This window comes from Paramisgurnus dabryanus, chromosome 11 (genome assembly GCF_030506205.2).
Source record: "Paramisgurnus dabryanus chromosome 11, PD_genome_1.1, whole genome shotgun sequence".
In the NCBI taxonomy this organism is placed as follows: Eukaryota; Metazoa; Chordata; class Actinopteri; order Cypriniformes; family Cobitidae; genus Paramisgurnus; species Paramisgurnus dabryanus.
Genome location: NC_133347.1, coordinates 28,651,600 through 28,671,558, shown reverse-complemented (window position 1 = coordinate 28,671,558; position 19,959 = coordinate 28,651,600). Strand labels below are relative to the sequence as shown.

Here is a 19,959-nt window from a genome sequence, read left to right as displayed (position 1 = left end):
CAGATCTGATAAAATATTTTTACCCTCGAGCGTTCTCGTGTAAACAGGCCCTAAGAATGCAGAGGTTACAGCTAGATAACAAAGCTGCAAGGTGTTCAGCCAAATCCTTTCCCTCTGTTAAATCCTGTCCCCCTCGGACCCCTAAGTCATTTCACTGGATGACAGAGCCTCACATAAAACTAATGCAATCTTACAGTAGTATAGCAATGGTATCAAACTGTATTAGCATGATGCTGAATTTCCATGGCATTACCATGGTACTCCAAGGTACTTCCTAAGCATATCATGGTACTACTATAGTACATTCACCAAAACTTGCCAGTACCATGGTACTCCTGTTGTTCCAAAACAACAAAACTTAATGTTTATTAAATGATACTTTTAAAATATCTATATTGTCTACAAAATTGTCAAACACAAATCCCTAGCTGTCACTAGTGAGGTACTTTTTCAATTAAAAAAGTACACATTTGCACCTAAAGAGTTTATATCAGTACATATTGGTACCAAAGAGTGCATATTAGTACCTTAAAAGTAAATTTTGGTACCAAATGCATATCTGTACCTAAATAATACACATTAGAACCTTTTTAAAGAGTACTTTTAACAATTTTTTCTGACAGTGTATTTACGTATATATTTAAAAAGAGCTTGAATAATGTCTTACCAACCAAATATGTCAATAATATCTTTAAATAAGACAATATATGCATAGCCTAACCATATATTACAGTTGATCATAATATTGTTTAATGGGTTTCAGTTAAATGCAAAGATGGATGAGTGGTACCCATGGTAGCACCACTGGTTCTTTTAATGTCATGTAATGTTTATAATGGTAAGAAATTTCAAAATGCCTGATTTTGCATTTGTACTGCAAATGAGACAATAGCTGCATTGCCTTTACCCTTTAAATTGCACTAATTGACTTAAAAGAGTAGTCCACTTTATAGATGGGGCCCATTGACTTACCATAGTATTTTTTTCCTACTATAAAAAGTAAATGGACCCCATCTTTAAAGTGGACTACTCCTTTAACAAATTGAAAATACGGCCAATCACATCAATTTCGCGAAAACTCCCATGTATCGCAAAACGTTTTATGCTCACATGAGGTGGTTTTTATGCCAGTCGAAAAATGTGTATTAAGCAAAACTGCAATGTAAACAGTTTATTCACATTCATTAGGTCACCTGCAAGTCACATAATCATTATTTGAAGATGACACGGTGGCTCTATGTCCTAAAACCGATCAGAAACACCTCAAAATATCTCTGCTTCCAAGTATAAGAGGCTTTCCTTGCTACATCTCAAATAATGTACTATTACATTCAAGAAACACATATGTTGACGCTCCTAAGTAAGGGCTTTTTCTGGAATTAATGTTTGGATAATACTCGTCTCCTTCGGTTAAAAATAATGCCTAGTGCGGTGATAGTAAACCTACCAACATCAGTCGATGTTATGGCTTATCATGAGAAGAAAAACTATGTTTCAGTCGCATATCATTGATTATTGGAAACGCAGGGCTCTAGACTAACTTTTTGCACTGGTGCGCCTAACATTTTTTCTTAGGTGCACCAGCACAAAAGTTAGATGCACCCTAATTTTTTACCGCATCGGATTTATAGTTCACCTAAAAATGAAAATTCTGTCATAATTTACTCACTCTCATGTTGTTACAAACCTGTATAAATGTCTTTGTTCTGGTGAACATGAATGAAAATATTTTGAGGAATGTTTGTAACCAAACCATTCATGAGCCCCATTCACTTCCATAGAATTATTTTTCCTACTATAGAAGTGAATGGGGCTCATGCTTGGTTTGGTTATTAACATTCCTCAAAATATCTTGCTTCGTGTTTATCAGAACAAAGAAATGTATACAGGTTTTTAACAAAATGAGGGAGAGTTAATGATGACAGAATTGTCATTTTTGGGTGAACTGTCCCTTTAACACCGCTAGTTTAGCGCCCATGGTGGTTTAATACAGAATATAAACATGTAGGCTATTTTATAATTTTCATGTTGTCATTCCATTTTCCTTATACGAGTCATGCACAGTCCTGTTTGATAACCCGCATCCGCGCGATTAAAATAACACGTGACCCGTTATCCGACATCAGCATCAATTTATTATTTAAAGATCTTCATGCAGAACATTGACATAAATAAGCACAGGACCATGACTGGACAAATATATTATCATTTAATGTGAAACTTTGTGAGGGTCGGCAGATTGACAGCTGAGCGATCAGCAGTGTTTGAACACTCATACGCGCTGCGCTTATATTTATACCTTATAAATTGATGATATGATTGCAGTGATTCCAAAGGGATGTCCAAAAAAACTCAAGTAGAATGTTAAATGTTTAAAGTTTCATGTCTCTTTCTCGCTGCTTAAACCCGCGCCGGTGATGGCATGATACGCATCATGAGCTTGCATCTTGCATTACCTTAAATTATCATCGTCATACAAATAAAAGTAAAACAACATTAAAAACTGTAATGGTGTACATTTATTTAGGTAAAGCTACACTCACAATAATAACAAAACATTGTGCTTTTTTAAATAGGTACAAAAAGTTTTTTTTGTGCTGCATCGGATTAGGAGCACGTCACACAAAAATAAACTCATAGCCTACTTTTGAATTCATTTTGTTAATTTGCTAATTATTTAAGTGAAACACATTTCATGTAGGCTTATTTATTTTATTATTTTTTTCACCAAAGAAAGCGTAAACATCATGTTCTATTCATTTTAATGCTTTTTGCACATAAACTAAAGCCTTGGGGGGGACTTATTTATAAATGAATCAACAATGCAAATCAAGGAATGAACTTATTTCTCCATTTAAGACAGTCTGGCAGGGCGCTAATAGCGATACAGCAAACACCGAAAAGTTTATGAGATTTGGAAGTAAGATTATGAAGAAAACAGCGGTCCCGACTCCTGGCTTTTTTCTATAAATTGGGCGCACACGACATTGCTGTTCGGGGTTACGTTCAAATAATTTTCTTCAAAAGAATTATGCTCTGGCTCTGACTCGATTGTAAGAGGCTCATTACCTAATTCCGTCTTCGGGTTCGGACCAGGGCTGATGTGACGGGAGGTTGATGTCAGAGAGCATTGGTTATGATCTTCAGATGGATCAGTCATAAACTTAACATTCTTAACGAAAAAGTTGTCAATCGTTCTTTTCCTTTTCTCTTATCATCCGCGGCTACATCCACTCTGTTTATCTGACGGACTCACCTCTCTCTCTCTCTCTGTCTCTCTCTCTCTCTCTCTCGTCAACATTTAGAAAATAATGCAAAAGTTTTGTGCAAATTTGCAATGGAAACGCAGTTAATGACAGTGACATGAAGGTGAGTAACGAGGACAATTTGATTATTTAAGGGTGAACTGTTCTTTAAGTAGTAAAGGAATGTAAAGTCTCGATTTATGTGCATGCAGACTGGCCTGTTTGGTTTTCCACCTCACCCTTATTTAATAAACACGCTCTCATCACCGCCATCAATAAATGGTTAGAAAACACCATATAATGTTTCTGATGAAAACAAACCTAGCAGGTTAGTCCATGGCAACTACATAAACAACAGCTAGAGTAACAGCAACATGCTCAAATCTTATTCGTCATTACACTGTTAAACAAAAACCCATTTAACAAACAAAAACTAAGTAAACCTCACATAACTTTAAGTGAAACTGCTAATATATGTTTATCCCACCAAACCAAAGACAAACAATTATTAAAAACTTTAATCAAATTGAGTCTATACATTTTCTGAAATTTATTTAAGATAAAACCACATAATACAACGCAATAATCTCAATCTTATCAAAATAACAAAAGGATAATTCTGTTGCTGGATGCCGATTGGTCAATAATAATCCTCAAAAGATCAAAGTATAAAAGGACAACATTACGTACAGGAACAGAATGCTGTTCTAGAATCAGGTGCACTAATCCTCCATCCCGACTTTAACCCACAACACGACAAAACAAACATCCGACTCCGAATGAGTACTGTTACAAAATGATAAATGACAGAGACGCGTGTCATAGTTTAAAGAGGTCGTCATTGGGCAGGGAAGAGATGACATCACACCTCTACTGTGCTCAGCCCAGATCTCAACTTTCATCTAAAAAAGAAGTCAAAATCCTGTCTTTACAATCACAATCACATGAGGTGTGTGTGGTAGGGGTGGGTGTACAATCCCTCTCCAGCAGATTCAGGATGAGCTTGATTGTTCTCCTAAAGTAACACCTTTAATAGAGATCTTCAGCGAAGCAATGTCGCTATATCAGTGTGTTTGTGTATATATTTCTCTATTCTGTAACACTTCATAAACTGTCTTACATTGGCACAGAGGTGAAATGGGCATAGATGGATGACAAAAGCTGCTTTTTTTCTAATTTTTCTCTCTTCCTGCACCTATACAATACTATTAAACCAATCCATTCTTTACTGGATAATCTCCCATTTCACATCCTCAGATGAACTAATGACCAAAGTTTGATGCTTTGGCGGGCAACTCACAGACTCTGTACGGCCAACCATGTTGGAGACCACAGTGGCAAACCATACAAGACTTGAAAATGACTCTTAATTGTAAGGGACCCAAGACTGAAAATGTTCAGATAAGTTTCATAAAACATGAAAATATTAGTCATATAAAGATAAGCAGGATATAAGGTTTTAACTCAAAAGCATTAAGCACATGTGAGCTGTGATTATGTAATATGGTAGAAATGTAAGCTAAAAACCCCTGAGCACATAATTCATACAAATCTTTTAGTGTTATATTCACACAAACTCTATTCAGAAAAGAGAGATTACATAAATGGGGCATTTGTTCTTTTGTTTCCTGAACAGGACAAACAAAGATTACTAAACTTCTGAAAAATAATGTGCAGAATGGCTGAGGCTTTGGGATAAACACCAGGTTCAACCAGGGGGTCTTCTGACTGAAGATCACACAATCTGCCACCAACAGTTTCCTCAATACTCAATACATACGCCATGGCTGCATAATATGGCTATGTCTCAAATCCTGTTATTTACTGACGGTGGAAATTTAACAAACATTACAAATCTTTTGCGTAATACTGACCACGGACCAACATAATTTGTCTTAATGTATTTGTCTATGAAAACACCCAGTAAGCAATCTAAAGGTCACTTTGGCAACAAGGAATAAAAAATATCTAACATAATTTGTTTATATAGCATAAACACAGTGTCAATGCTTATTTCATATATTAGTGAATATCTTCAAAAGAAACATTGAGAATAAAAAAACTGTATCAAGAGTAAACAGTTAACACTTTGCAACACTTTTAGGCTGCCTAATGATAAGTTGTGACTAATTGTTTGCAGAATAAAAGTTTTTGTTTACATAATACATATGGGTGTACTGTAGGGATGGGCATTTTCAGTTATAGAATATGCTAATATTAAACTCATTCCAGGAATGAGTTCATTAAAAAGTTGCCCGCCAGCATTTTTTGTGATTTTCACAGAAGTTTCGAAGGAAAATTTTCTTAAAAAAACATATAAACATACAAATATATCAAATGAAAGAGAAGACCCTCTGCTCTCAAACAAACAATAAACAAACAAACACACAATATGGGAAATAACGTTTCGTCCCATCTTTATTTTTTATCTGCTTATAAACCCCCAAATATGGGTATTTAAAAAAAAAAGCTGAAATAATTCAATTTTTGTGAAGGAATATTTGTCCTGTTTGATTCAGAACGATTATCAAAACATACACTGAGTGTATAATTACAGATTAACATAAAAACTCATCAGAAACAATGATAACTCATCAATGGCAGGGAAATAGTTAAGCTCACAAAAAAACGAGTATTTGATTTATTTAAATGACGTTAATTAAGACATACGTTTTTGAAGTTTTTGTATTTTTTATTTAGTCACATAATAAAGAAATAAATGTATACATTTTCACTGTATTTTTATAGAATTAAAAAAAATCTTTGTTTACATTATTTTCAACTAAATATATATATAGTTGAAATCAATGTAAACAAAGATATTTTTTAAATTCTATAAAAATTACAGTGAAAATTTAATTTTAAGAAAAAAAAATATAATAAAATATATATATATAAAATTTATATACCGACATAAATTATGTAAACTAGGGTTGCACGATTCAGAAAATTTCACGATTCTATTAGATTCCGATTTTTAGGCTCAAGATTCGATTCAAAATCGATTTGAGATTCAAAAACGATTCTCGATTTAAAAAAAAACTGATTTACAGTATGTAAATAGTTTACTTTTTCCTATGTGACTGATTGTAGTATATATACAATTTTAAATAAAGAAAACACAACAAATTAAATGTAGTTTGATATTACTTTATGTCTTTATGCAAAAATAAAAACTGTTCTGAAGCAATTTGATGACCCCTTTTATCAAACTCTATTAAATACAATAATATAGTATATTAATGATAGACAGTGCAGGTCTATAGATTATAAATGTGACTGGTGTTATAATGGTTATTATTTCTATGAGATATAGAGCAGAAGCAGGAAAATTGCCTCTCTTTCTATTTCTCTCTTGCAGATAAAAAAAAAAGCTAAATCCACTCATTATTTCAGATTCAAAAGTCTACTTGCTGTCCCAGTGACAGGGTACCAATACAGGTTTGCGTTTTGTAAAGTCTTGAGTCAGCTTGAGCTTTGCTCGTTCAGTGCAATAGATTTTAGAAAAGATATGGTTTATTAATAATAATAAAAAAGAGCCTGTTGTTATCGCCATAGAAACCGCAGGCACGCTGAAACTGCACGCGAGCTTTAGCGCGGTAGCGCTCACGGCCATTCTCTGATCGACTCGGGTTTTACACACAATATTAATCAGACGTGGGACCCGAAGTAATTTAACTTTGACTGACCCGGACCCGACTGACCATTTCAAATACAAACCCGGAACCATACGGTCCGCGGGTGCTCCATCAAGTTCCTAATGGTAAAACTCTGCTCAAGTTCAGAAACATGAAGGATACAATGTGACACGAGCTTGTTCGCATCGCATCCCAATTCATTGAGAAACAGAGCACGTGAACTCATACCGAACTCATCATGTCGCACACAAAATGTCATTATTAAATAGTGTCATCATCACAAAAAAACAAAAAAGACAAAATTTGATGCCAGATATACTTGGGCACTTGTTAATATAACTGGGCAGCGCGCCAGTTATAAAGTCAATGTGTGGGAAACACTGTGACAAGAGTGTGCAGGCATCAGATTGAATACGATGCAGCGCCATCTATGGGAATACTGAGATAAACTCATTTCAGGACAATAGTAACACGGCATTACAAAAAAATGTATGAGTCGTTTTTTGGAATTCTATTAATTGATTCTGAATCGTCAAAGCTTGAATCGCGATCCAAATGTGAATCGATTTTTTTGCACACCCCTAATGTAAACAAAAACTTTTATTCTGCAAACAATTAGTCGCGACAAATTATTAGCCCTAAAAGAAATTCAAATTAAACTATAGATTACTGCACCAAAACATATAATGTGAGCGCATAATGGCCTCAATTTATTAAACAAATCACAAATTCTTTGTAGATAAACTGTCAAAGTTGCATGGTTACAATAAATCCTAGCTCAAATTTTACCTTCAAACTCATTCAAAACAATGACACTCAGTTTATAGCCATGACACCCACACTGTCAGAAAAAATATTCAAAAATGGTCCCAAGCTGGACTAGGGCAGTACTCTTTTTTTTTTAAAAAAATTCTGCACAGTCACGATTAAATAAGACTACATCAGTGATATTCTTAGATCTCCTGTTAAACTTCTAATTAAACAATGATAGAAAGGTTATATAACAAAGTCATTTAAACTAATACTAAATAAAGATGGGAAACAAGAAGGTAACAATCCATCCTTTAGCCCATATGCCAAACTGTAGCGTGTACTTACGGCACTCTTAAACATTATACAGTCATTATTAATCATGTTATTCTTATGATTGTCAAACTTCCTGTAAGACTAGTTCTAACACATTAACTAAATGAATAGAACGCAAGATCATATTCGAAGTAACTAGACACCCTGTACATACTAAGGGTGTATTACCTTAGATCACACTGTAGTCCATGATGCCGCTAAAGTCCGACTGGATGTTCAAGAGTGTTGCTGTAAAAATATTCCTTCAAATTCTTCACTGATCTCGTAGTGAACAAGATGTTACTATAGCCCGTGCCAAGTGACGAATGACGGTTGCTCTCTTTATCTGTTGTTCTCTGCCTCGCTTCATTCACCCCCTCAGGCCACTCGGTTAACACTCGGTCACAAAATACGTGGCTTCCTTTACAGCCCCTCCCCTCTGCCCTCTCTACACTACAGCAAGGTTTCAGTTTTTACTTGTATTCATTACACAACAGCTTATGTAGTAACATACAACACAGTGTAAAGCTGATTTTATCTTGCCAAATTCAATGAACTTTGTATACATTTTAAGTTAATTTAGACCTTTTAAAAAGAGCAACATCACTACTGTTGTTAGCGTTATGGATTTAAACAATCCCAAAATTATAACATATGTATAATGCTGCATGCACACCGAAAACTAATGAGGCAAACACACCAAACACAAATTCACTGACTGCAAGTAGATTATATACAAAGTCAATGATAAGACGCAAAAAGACGCAAAAAACATGAACTTGTGCGAATCGGGCACGTGACTGTCGTGAATTGGGATAATGGCAGCGACCTCCACGCTATTCGCAGCGATCTCACGCGAACTCGCCTCAAACGCATTTTGGACATGTTGAAAATATTACAATTATATATTAAATTGGCATGACACAAAGCTAAATCCTGTAAGTAAAAAAAGGAATGCAATGCTTCAAGTTTAGCAGTGGTGTCAAAAGTATTCATATTCATTACTCAAGTAGAAGTATAGATACTAGGGTTTAAAAAGACTTTTGTAGAAGTTGAAGTATCAACTTAAGCTTTTTACTCAAGTAAAAGTGAAAAAGTACTGGTTTCAAAACTACTTAAAGTATAAAAGTAAAAGTAATGTAAGGAAAAAAAATGTCATTACGGAAAAAAACCTAGGCCGCACCACAGGGGCCTATTGTGCACTACACTATCTCCTCTAAAACATGTTTCTAAAGGCCATAATAACTATAATGTTATATTAAAATGTTAATGTTAAAAAATTTGGGATGCACTAGGGCCAGGGGTAGGCAACGTCCGTCCTGGAGTGCCGATGTCCTGAAGATTTTAGCTCCAACCCTTATAAAACCTTGGCTACCTGTAGTTTCAGGTGACTTTATAGACCTTTATTAGTTTGTTCAGGTCTGCTTGATTAGACCTGGAGCTAAACACTGCAGGACATCGGCCCTCCATGTTGCCTACCCCTGCACTAGACTATCTGTTTCAACCACATACGGTATATGCCCATTAAAAATGAACGCATTTTAGTACAATGCAAACAAATACATTAAAGCAGTGGTTCTCAAACTGGGGACCGCGAGATGGTGCCAGGGGCCCCAGTTTTATAATATTTTATGAAATACATTACTTTATTATAAATTCTTTGTAATTAACCTCAGAAAAATAAGGCTACTAAACAAAAGCATTTTGTTTAATTCAAATTGTAAGTTTTAGAATGTTTATGTCATACATTTTCTTTGGGGGGTCGTGAAGGAATCCACTGTACACAAGGGAGGCCGCAAAAAAAGGTTTGATAACCACTGCATTAAAGAACCATATGTACTATTGAGCATTAACATGTGTTCCATAGAGATGAAGATATAATGACTAGTTGCCTATAAATATTGTAATGGTGCAAAAAGTCAAACTTCAGAGCAGGGCGGCTGCTGGCAAAACTTTTACAGTGGTGCCCTCTTTAGTTAAAAAACAACAAAATCACACACAACTATAGTATGTGTGAGAATAGAAATATGCTATTGTTATCATTTATAATTGTATTTTGACAGCAACACAAACTACAAATATGCAATTATATATTATAGCCTATATTTCTGCATCTGTACTTGTGTTAGCTAATGGACTTTAGCTTAATCTAATGTGAGCTGATCTTACATGTCAGTATACTTACATATTTCTTGTAAGTAAATTAAAAGTCAGGTTTAAGGAAACAGCTGATGTCTATTAACAAAAGCAAAAGTTGGTATGTATGGTTATGTGTTTGATTGATTTAACACTCAAGCATTCAGCTAAGTAGGTTTTGTTAATGCAAATAAAATTTAGGGTAGTTATTAGCATATACAAAACAACAGATGTCTTTAGCATAGATATATTTGCCATGGCTCAAAACGCAAAGCAGCACAATGTCATTTAAGTTGAACAACTGAAGTTACATGATATAAATTGGTATTGTTACACTATTTAAATCACACAGATGAGTTGGTGTCAGCAGACAGCTATATATTTACACAGGCTTGTGAATGTGAACTGACCTGAAAGTGATGCGCGAGTTTTATTTCGTACTTTTCCATTTGAAGACAGAACGCCGCGTTCTGTTACTGTACAAACGGATGGCGGATGATATCAAAGCATCGCGAGAGCAAACTGCTCCGTATGCTTTCTAATCGCTCTCGCGGTTCTTTTATGTTTCTCTGTGCAGCAGCATCGAACAAACTTTTGATCATCTGCAGTCAGCTGGGGGGGCGGGGATTGCGTACAAACCAATAGGGTGTCGGAATTGTGTATGTTTATACTTCTCATCCAACCACATTCGCATTCATCCGGATGATGCAATTTATCAAGATAGGTTTTTTTAACTTTGACAAACCGGAATGTAAAAAAAAGAAAACAAGCCGAAATTAATAGAAGTAACGAGCGATTTTTAAAATGTAAGGAGTAGAAAGTACAGATAATTGCGTGAAAATGTAAGGAGTAGAAGTAAAAAGTCTTCTGAAAAATAATTACTTAAGTAAAGTATAGATACCCCATATATCTACTTAAGTAAGGTAACGAAGTATTTGTACTTCGTTACTTGACACCTCTGAAGTTTAGTGTGTATGCATTAGGGGTTGCACGGTCCATGAAAAAAATCCGAACCGTTCGGTTCGCTTGTCTCGGTTCGGAGCGCGTGTGTACCGCACGGTTCAACGGTTCATGGCATGCGCAATGTAGTCTCATGCCCTGTATGTGACCTCAGATAGCGTGTTTCCCTTTCGAGTGATAGAAGAGGTGACTGGTTTGGAGTATAAGTACTGCAGGTTATGTTACGTGTAGAAATGGCAAGTGGGAGAGAAAAGGAAGTCTGCCCGCAGTTGGAGGATGCGCCAGCGTCGTATAAGTTTGGTGTGTGGAAACATATTTTTATATCATGTTACCTATGATGACAGCGGAAATAAAACAATAGAGAGAACTGCAGTCTATTGGTTGAATGTGCTCGAAGAGCCACAGGAGATCGCCTTCTCTCCGACCATTTATCTAATCTGAGGTACTGACAACAATGTTTTACGTCTTTTCGTATTCAGCGCTATTTTTAGCATTTCATTGAAACAATTAAAGCGGCTAATTTCCGCGTAGTTTCATTTTGCTAGCGTGTGAAAGTTGCGCGATCTTATTTCAGAAATTTCCCCTTAAAGTAATCAGGACAGAAGTGGTCAAAAGTGGACAAAAGAGACTTAAAGAGATTTAAATATTACAGGTGCAAACGTTATGTTTCTCTCTCGTCCACATAAACTCTCAGTATTAAAGCAGCCTCTCAGTGATAAATCTAAGAGCTACACTGAAGTTGGCATTTTAATAAATGCAAGTTATCTTTGTGTGCTAAAAATGCACATAAAGTTTATGTAGATGGCAATACACATTCTCTTTTTTGCCAAATAAATGAAAAGCATGTTGAAATCATCAATGTCTTCCCTCTTGCTCTATCAAAATCTCATCTGGCTTTCCTCAGAGATGGTCCCAATAATGTGCTTAAAGTCAAATTCAGTTTGTGCATGATTACATGATATAACTTTTTTTTTAATACTGTATCCTAAATTATGGATAATTAATACATTAATAAGATAATACATTTCTGGAGTGTTAAAAATTTAAAGAAAAAATAACAACAAGAACCGTACTGAACCGTGAACCGTGACCATAGAACCGTGATACAAACCGAACCGAGGGTTTTGTGAACCGTGCCACCCCTAGTATGCATCATAAGGCAGCTGACTTGTTGCCTCGCTGCTAATGACCTTAGCGGCATAAAGGCAGGTCCGGGAAATGCTTTCGGTATTTCGGCAACAAAGAGCGCAATTGTGATAACTAATCCCATATTTGAAAACTACAATACTTATTTCTCACTAGACATGCTATCAAAAGTGTATAGAGTGAAAATATAACCTTATTTACACTAAATTTGAGCTGCAGCCATTGTCTTGTCCGCCATTTTATTTTTTCAAACTCGATCAATCACATTCCCGTGCATGCCCACGCATAAAATCGTGAGACATTTCACGCCGAAAATAGGATGAGAAGTTGCCCATAAGTGTGAACTCCTCCCATCTGTCATCGCATTGCTCTTTCGCAAGGACTTCTGGGTTGGTAAAGTGTGTGGAGCCTGCAGCAGTGCAGGTGTATCAAGGGTGTAAAGGGGGCGCTGATGAGCACATTTCGGAGCATAAAAATGACGAATGGGACACCCTATAAACTAAGCGAGCACATGCAATTTAAGGCCACAAGACCGAAAGTCCACAATGAAGTGCACCATTTGGGACAGGGCCTCTGTGTGTGGTCTGTCTATTTCAATGAGGTCATTAGGAGGCGTTCCTAATTCTGGTTGTCTTAGTAACAACTATAAACAAATGAGTAACCGTCCTCTCAGTAAAAGGCGAAAGACGGATGACATGAACATTGCTTCACTCTCATTAGCCTCTTTCACACACTAATTTCGGTAAATTACCAAGAATTAACCAGAATGACTTTACAAAAACGTGCTGTTCACACACACAATGACGCTCCGTCTGTTTACCAGTAAGTTATCATTCACACATCAGAACCAAAATACCCATAAATGCCAAACAATCTGCGCATTGCCACATGAAGTCAAACACACCTAGGGTTTCAATGGCAGCAGAACCAAGAACCAATGATAACCCAGGCATGACAGGCGGGGACACAAATATACAACTAAACTTTTATTGTACTATATTTATATAGTCCTTTTAGAGTAGTTTATTTCTGATAACAAGCTAAATTAACAAGTATATTACCTTAGTTCAAATCATAGCTAATGCATATCAAAAACTACACTGAACTAATGTTACTGTGTAAATGTTCACTATATAATGTATACAATGTTTACTACAGATCGGCACATAGCTGTGATCCATGATCGTTGTCTCCCCTCGTCTTAAGGAAACCAAAACATTTGTTGTTTTCGACGAGGAGTTCAGTTTAGCCAATAGCCAGACCATTAAAGAAACAGAGACCTGAAGTTAAGTTCCATCCGCACATGCGTCCGATGAAAGCATCTATAGATTTTTGATAATTTTATGCAAAAATCTTACATACTGAGCCACTACCAGCTTTTGGTACAAAGTAGATATGATAAGATAGTTATACAGTAAGCAAGCATACCGTATTGTAGGTTTATGTGTCACTTGCAAATCTAATTCTTTATAATACTAATAGTTAACTTAAATAAACCAGTCTTGTTTACGTATGCAGCCTTCATTTGCGACCTACGGAGGCTGCAGCCTTCGGATTGAGTAACGGACAGTTTCTCACTTTATGAAGTGTGCCCCCCATGAAAACAAAATGCCCCCCCGTTCTGTATGTTCTGGCGACGGCCCTGATGGTACTGTATGTTCCAAGAAATGTATGCCTTGTGGTTAAATTGTACTTATTTAAAACACCCAAGTAAATGATCTTCGCAGTTGTTGTTAGTGGGTGATAGGTCAATGAAACCATGGAGGATGTAGTATGTTTGGAATGTATGCATACTGCATCTTCACATACTATAAACAAAACAGTCAATTTTAATAGTCAATAGGTATCTATTGCAGTAAGTACTGTCACAATATAATTTCAGACTCTGTCCAGTCCTAAAACATTTAAAAACTCCTGAATGTGAATAATAGAGGGATACGGTTTCGAGAGCAGATGGACACTTTCTGCTACAGGAGTCACGACGGCAGCATTTGTGGTTGAGAAATGGCTGCTTGGGTTTCCATGGGTAATTAAACGACCATCCCACCAGACTCTCAGCACAACCAGAACATCTTCATTTGTACTACAAGATTCCAGATTTAATTTATGTTTTAGGAACTTTTTTGTCAGTTCTTTGTAATGATTCAGTCCTGCCAATTGCCTTGGGGAGTAAAACTGTTAGGGAGGTTACATGTTGAGACTATAAACAATACAACATTATAAAACACATCATTTATCCAAACATACAATGAAAAGAGTGTTAAAGTTGTGTGAGGAAACTTTTGACTAAATGGCCAAACTAAACGACTCATTTACTTTTAATCCGTTCATTGAAACAAACAAAACAAACCAGACACTGCTGTCTGTCACAGCTCCTCTCTTTAAAATGCAAATATAAAGTGCTCAAGCACATATTGGCACAAGTCCTTGTGTCAAACACAAATACACTTCCAAACACACTATGCACTTCCGATGGGCATAGCAAGTCTTTCTTTCAAATAGACTGAAGGAGAAAGGGAAAGAAGGATGAAAACAAGAGGCCCAGACACGGCAAAAAGCGGGATAAGTGTCAGACTTTGATGGGTCTATTTCTACAACCCTGGCAGCAGCTGTAGCAGAAGGACTTGAAAGGACTAATCTCATTAGACTGACAGACTGGATTAAGGAACAGAACCAGGGGTCCCGATGGGTGGACATGAGGGGAGAGAGTGCTGGTAGAAAAAAAAGGCTAAATGGGGCAAATGGGGCAGAAGGCTACATTTACACGACAACAATGTAGTACTGTAAAATAACAAGTTGTTCCTAAAATAAATAAACTTTTAATTTCAGACCAGTAGATGGTGATATTACTTAGTATAAAAAACACTACACATCTGTGCACATACTCATTCTTCTACAGAGCTATAAATACAAACAATTAAGACCGCGAAAGCATCGAGCAGTTTCGTTAGACCATGGATAACAAAGTGCCGACATTTTGTAAACACAGTTGGAAATGCATTACTAAACACAGTATCTTGAGCAGCACAAACACTGTACTGTGTAATCGTGTATGCCTATAGACTCAATTAACAAATGCCAACCTTATCTCACGAGAATTCTACATATTTTATGAGATGGCTAATTCATATGAAATTGTAAAAAGTTAAAGGTCATGTTCTTCCTGATCCCATTTTTTAAACTTTAGTTAAACCCCATTCACACAGACCTTTGGTCCCAGAAAATACCCGTAAAATTGCCAGACAAGCATCTGTGTGAACACAAACTCATCCCGTTAATCTTCTGGGATCGTTTCCGGAAAGAGCACCTAGTCAGATATACGGAAAACCCTCGGTGTGAACAAGAAGCCTAAAGAATGCCGTAATGGGCGTGTCGTACTGAGGACGTGCGCGTCATCACAACACAAGTTATGGTTCAGCTCCTTACAACGAGAGATAACATGCATATAAACATTCACCACGAGAAATGTTGCAAACTAGATTGAAGCAGTTATCAGGAAATGATAAATGAGACGCATAAACAATGACGCACGTGCCGTAGTGAGAACGCGCGTGCCATGGCATCATGAAGTTGGTTCAACTCTTTAATATGAGGGATTTACAACATTCACTACGAGAAATGTCAGCAAACTGGACTGAAGCAGATATCAGGTAAGTAAGCTCGTTACTGCGTTGAAACGGAGATCATTCAGCAGCATAAAAGAATATCACTTCACTAGGGTTGGGAATCGTTCTAAATTTTCCGATTCCGGTTCCAGTTCTGCCTAACGATTCCGGTTCTGATTCCGGTTCCATATAATAAAAAATAATGCACAATACAATACTTAAACAATTCAATTTGTGTTTATTAATTACTGATAAAATATTTTAAATGTAAAATGATTAATATTTTCACTTTTTCAGTCACTAGGCCTATATCATTTATTCCTGTTGTAGTCCTCGTAAGATCCTACCTGTTGAAGTGAACATGATAGCAGCAGTAGTTCTCAAACATATGATTTGAGATTTATATGCTAGTGTTTTGTCATATATCCTGAAAAGGCTGCTGTACAAGTAATAATTTTTGTATGTGCATGCGTATAGGCTTATATATAATGCATACATATATTTTGAAATATAAAAATGTAAATGAGGAACAGATATACGTTTCTTAACAAACATGCGTGTTCATATGCGCTGACTTCTTTTCGCCGGAGGCTGCTCGTCACAACATCAAGCAATGCTTAGGTTACTTAGCAACGACAGACGCTTTGGAGCGTCCACGCGCTTTGGAGGAAAGTGGCGCGATCACGTTTTCCGCGTGGTTTTAGATGCGCAATGTGAAGCAATTGAGCATAATGTGCATGGCCATTTCGGTCGGTGATGCTCGAGCCCCGGAGCGACCACGGGATCGGCGCGGCTATGTGCGTGTTTATTTTATCACTTTCATCAGTGAAACAACACACGGTTCAAGTGAGGAACCTTTTTGGGGTTATAATGTCTGCACAGTGCTGAAAACGCATGTTGCTATACTGGTAGTGCAGATTGATACTTTTTCGCAACCTTGACCAAGAATATCTTACCTCATTGTTCCGCCCCCAAGCCAGCGGGTCATCACTGATATCGGTTTATAGCGCATTAACTCTTGAGTCTTATGTCCGTTTGCTTTCACGCAGCCCGAGTGTTTTCTGTGGTAAGCTGCGTTAATTTGGTTGCGCGAGTGACTATAAACAGTGGCTCAACGTAATTAATATTCATGAGGTAGGTGACATAAGCGCTTTGCACGTGCCTCGCATCAGAACCGCTTTTAGAACCGAAACTTAAGAATTACGTGCGGTTCCGGTTCCTTTTAAAAAACGGAACCGGTTCTGAATAAGAACCGGTTATCGGTTCCCAACCCTACACTTCACGTGCTCATTCGAGCTATAATAAACGAAAATACCTGCGCCTCATCCCAACAAGATATATCGTTCAGCTCCTCAAAATGCGTGTTTTAAATGCATATAAACAATCACGATGAGAAATGTCTGAAAACTGTATCAAAGCAGAGATCAGGGACCTCGTCAAATATCCACTCTGAAGCTGAGATCAGCAGAGAACATAGAATAGTCTTATCATAAACAAAAAATGCATGCGAGTGGTTTCTGGAGAGAGAAATAAAAAATTATTTGCAAACTCAGACACTGCGTAGAAGAGAGGGCGGGACTTTCAACAGGTCGCGTGTCGTCCCGGGACCATCAGATGCCAGGTAATCATGTCAGTGTGAATGAACAAAAATAAAATGGTCCCGGAAAATTCCAGGATGCCTGTCCCGTGTATTTTACGGAATGTCTGTGTGAAAAGGGCTTTAGTGTGTAATGTTGCTGTTAGAGCATAAATAAAACCGGCAAAATGATAAAGCTCAAAGTTTTGCCTGAAAAAGTGTTACTGCGCCGAGTCGAAGTACTCCCAAAAGTGCTATTTCGCCATACATTGTAGTTACCCTTTTTAACCCGCTTTTAAAAGCGCCACATTTTATTTTGTGCCATCATATTTGATCGTATAACTCATTTATATACTCGTTTTAAATGGGGAAAACGTTGATGTGTTTGGTCATTTCTAACTTCAACTCTGTTTGGTACCATTGAATGAACTGGGCTAAGTGCTGCCAAAGTGTCGCCGCGCACCACAGCGCTTACGGGCACGCACTAAGATGATAGAGGTATGTATCGACTCTTCTTAGTTAAGGTAATAACATAGTTTAATATGACAAAATGATGGAGTATCGCTTTAAACATTTGATTTTTACCATTTTTGAATCCATTCAGTCGATCTCCGGGTCTGGCGCTAGCACTTTTAGCATAGCTTAGCATAATCCATTAAATCTAATTAGACCATTAGCATCGCGCTCAAAAATAACCAAAGAGTTTCGATATTTTTCATATTTAAAACTTGACTCTTCTATAGTTACATTGTATGTTAACTGTTAAAAGACTAACAAAAAATTTAAAGTTGGGATTTTCTACGCAGATATGGCTAGGAACTATACTCTCATTCTGGTTTAATAATCAAGGACTTTGCTGCCGTAACATGGCAGCAGGAGGCGCAATGATATTAGGCAGCAGCCGAAAATAGTCCCCTTGGTAACTTTCAATAGCAGGGGACTATTTTCAGCGCTGTGAAATATCATTGCGCCTCCTGCTGCCATGTTACGGCAGCAAAGTCCTTGATTATTTACGCCAGAATGAATATGGTCTTACAAATTAATATGAATAAGCCACCTTGTAAAATACGACTTGCCATGAGATAGCATTGCATGCGCACAACGTCAACTCTTCCACAGATTCATGATTTTGTTGTTTACACAGAGGAGACAAGGTGTCTTTTTCAAAACGTGCACTTTGAAACCCTTTTTCAAAAGTTTGTCTTTTCAGAACCCCAAAAGCATAGAAACCGTACAGTATTTTGTATTTTGCTGTGCACACGTTGGCCCCTACGACAAAAAGTTAATTAACCATGAAAAATGTGCAAGATAAACATTAACGTCACACTTTCATTTATGCATTTTATTAAATTTTTTTAATTTAATCTTGTGGAGAACCACAAAGATGTGTTATAACAACACAGACTGTCAGATTAAAGCAATGCTGTTTTGTTGCTGCTGGATTAGTATGGCAGTATATGAATAGTCACTGATCTGTGGTGCAGGAGATTAGATTTGGAATGACGCTGATGTATGACTCTGGATAGAAATGTAGGCGTGAGATTGAATAGAGCAGAAAGGAGAGTTAACACACATACACACAAACAATAGGACGCTAAGAAGATCTGCAGTGAAAAGCTAGTGCTGACCCGCCAAATGAAAGTGAGAAAAACGCACACACATATAGGATTACCTAGCTGTCTTAGACATCACAGGCTTCGGTTGTTTTTTATTTATGGCTAGTGACTAACTCTAACTCAAAAAGCAGCCTGAACTGTTCCTGTAGCTCAGCTGGTACAGCATTCAGGAATCACCGGAAAAGGTCATGGGTTCAATTCCCAGGGAACACAGGTACTGTATGTAAAGGCTTTTGATAAATAAAAAAACACATTTACAAATATTTTCTACCAAAGTAAAACACACACACACCTCTGAACTCACTGGAATGTGTCATGTCTTGTAACATTAATTCCAGATCATTGTCTAGTTTCTTCACACACTCTTGTGACTAGGGCTGAAACGATTCATCGAGTTGCTCGATTAACTCGACTCAAAAAATTCCTCGAGGCAAAAATTCTGCCTCGAAGCCTCGTTAAATTCCTATGACGCGCACTACACACGCCGAGATCAATGTTGTTCATTGTTCAATGTTAAGGAAGCACATAGCGCGTGATACATTTTGAATTTAGTTGGCGCGATGGCGGAGAGTAAATTATGTCCATAAATGGCAGAGAGAGAATGTCTAAAGTTTGGGATCATTACATTCTTATCATTACATTACATTCAGCATCTGAACCGAAAACATCCACTGCTGTTTCACCAAGCGTCGATGAAACAAGGTAACGTAGCTTTCGCTGATTTTAATCCCATACTGATTTGTAGGGATGTCGTTATGCGGTTTGACTAGATATGATGTTTAGCTTTGATGTGTTTAAGTAGTAAACGTATTCACTTTCAATTGCAAGAGAGTATAGCTTAAAAAAGAACCCCTTCACACAAACGCGTGCACCCTCGTCTCTCTCACGCGAGTCAGACCGATCGCGTAATGCATCACATATGCTTAAACTTTTATGTAGCCACGCAACAATAATTTCAGCTGCATGCATTCA

General features: G+C 37.0%; 1 protein-coding gene across 3 annotated transcripts in view; it reads right to left on the bottom strand.

Moving 5' to 3' along the window:
• The window catches only part of prickle3 (prickle homolog 3), a 61,508-nt gene that overhangs the window by 18,099 nt on the left and 23,450 nt on the right, over positions 1-19,959 (bottom strand). Inside the window, exon 1 of one of the 3 annotated variants that reach the window (XM_065247701.2) lies at positions 8,138-8,282. The exons of 1 other annotated variant lie outside the window; for it this stretch is intronic. The gene's annotated coding sequence lies outside the window, so the exon portion shown is untranslated. Of the gene's footprint in view, positions 1-3,935; positions 4,074-8,137; positions 8,283-19,959 lie in introns of those variants that run through there. One more of the 3 variants, XM_065247700.2, reaches the window with a different exon arrangement.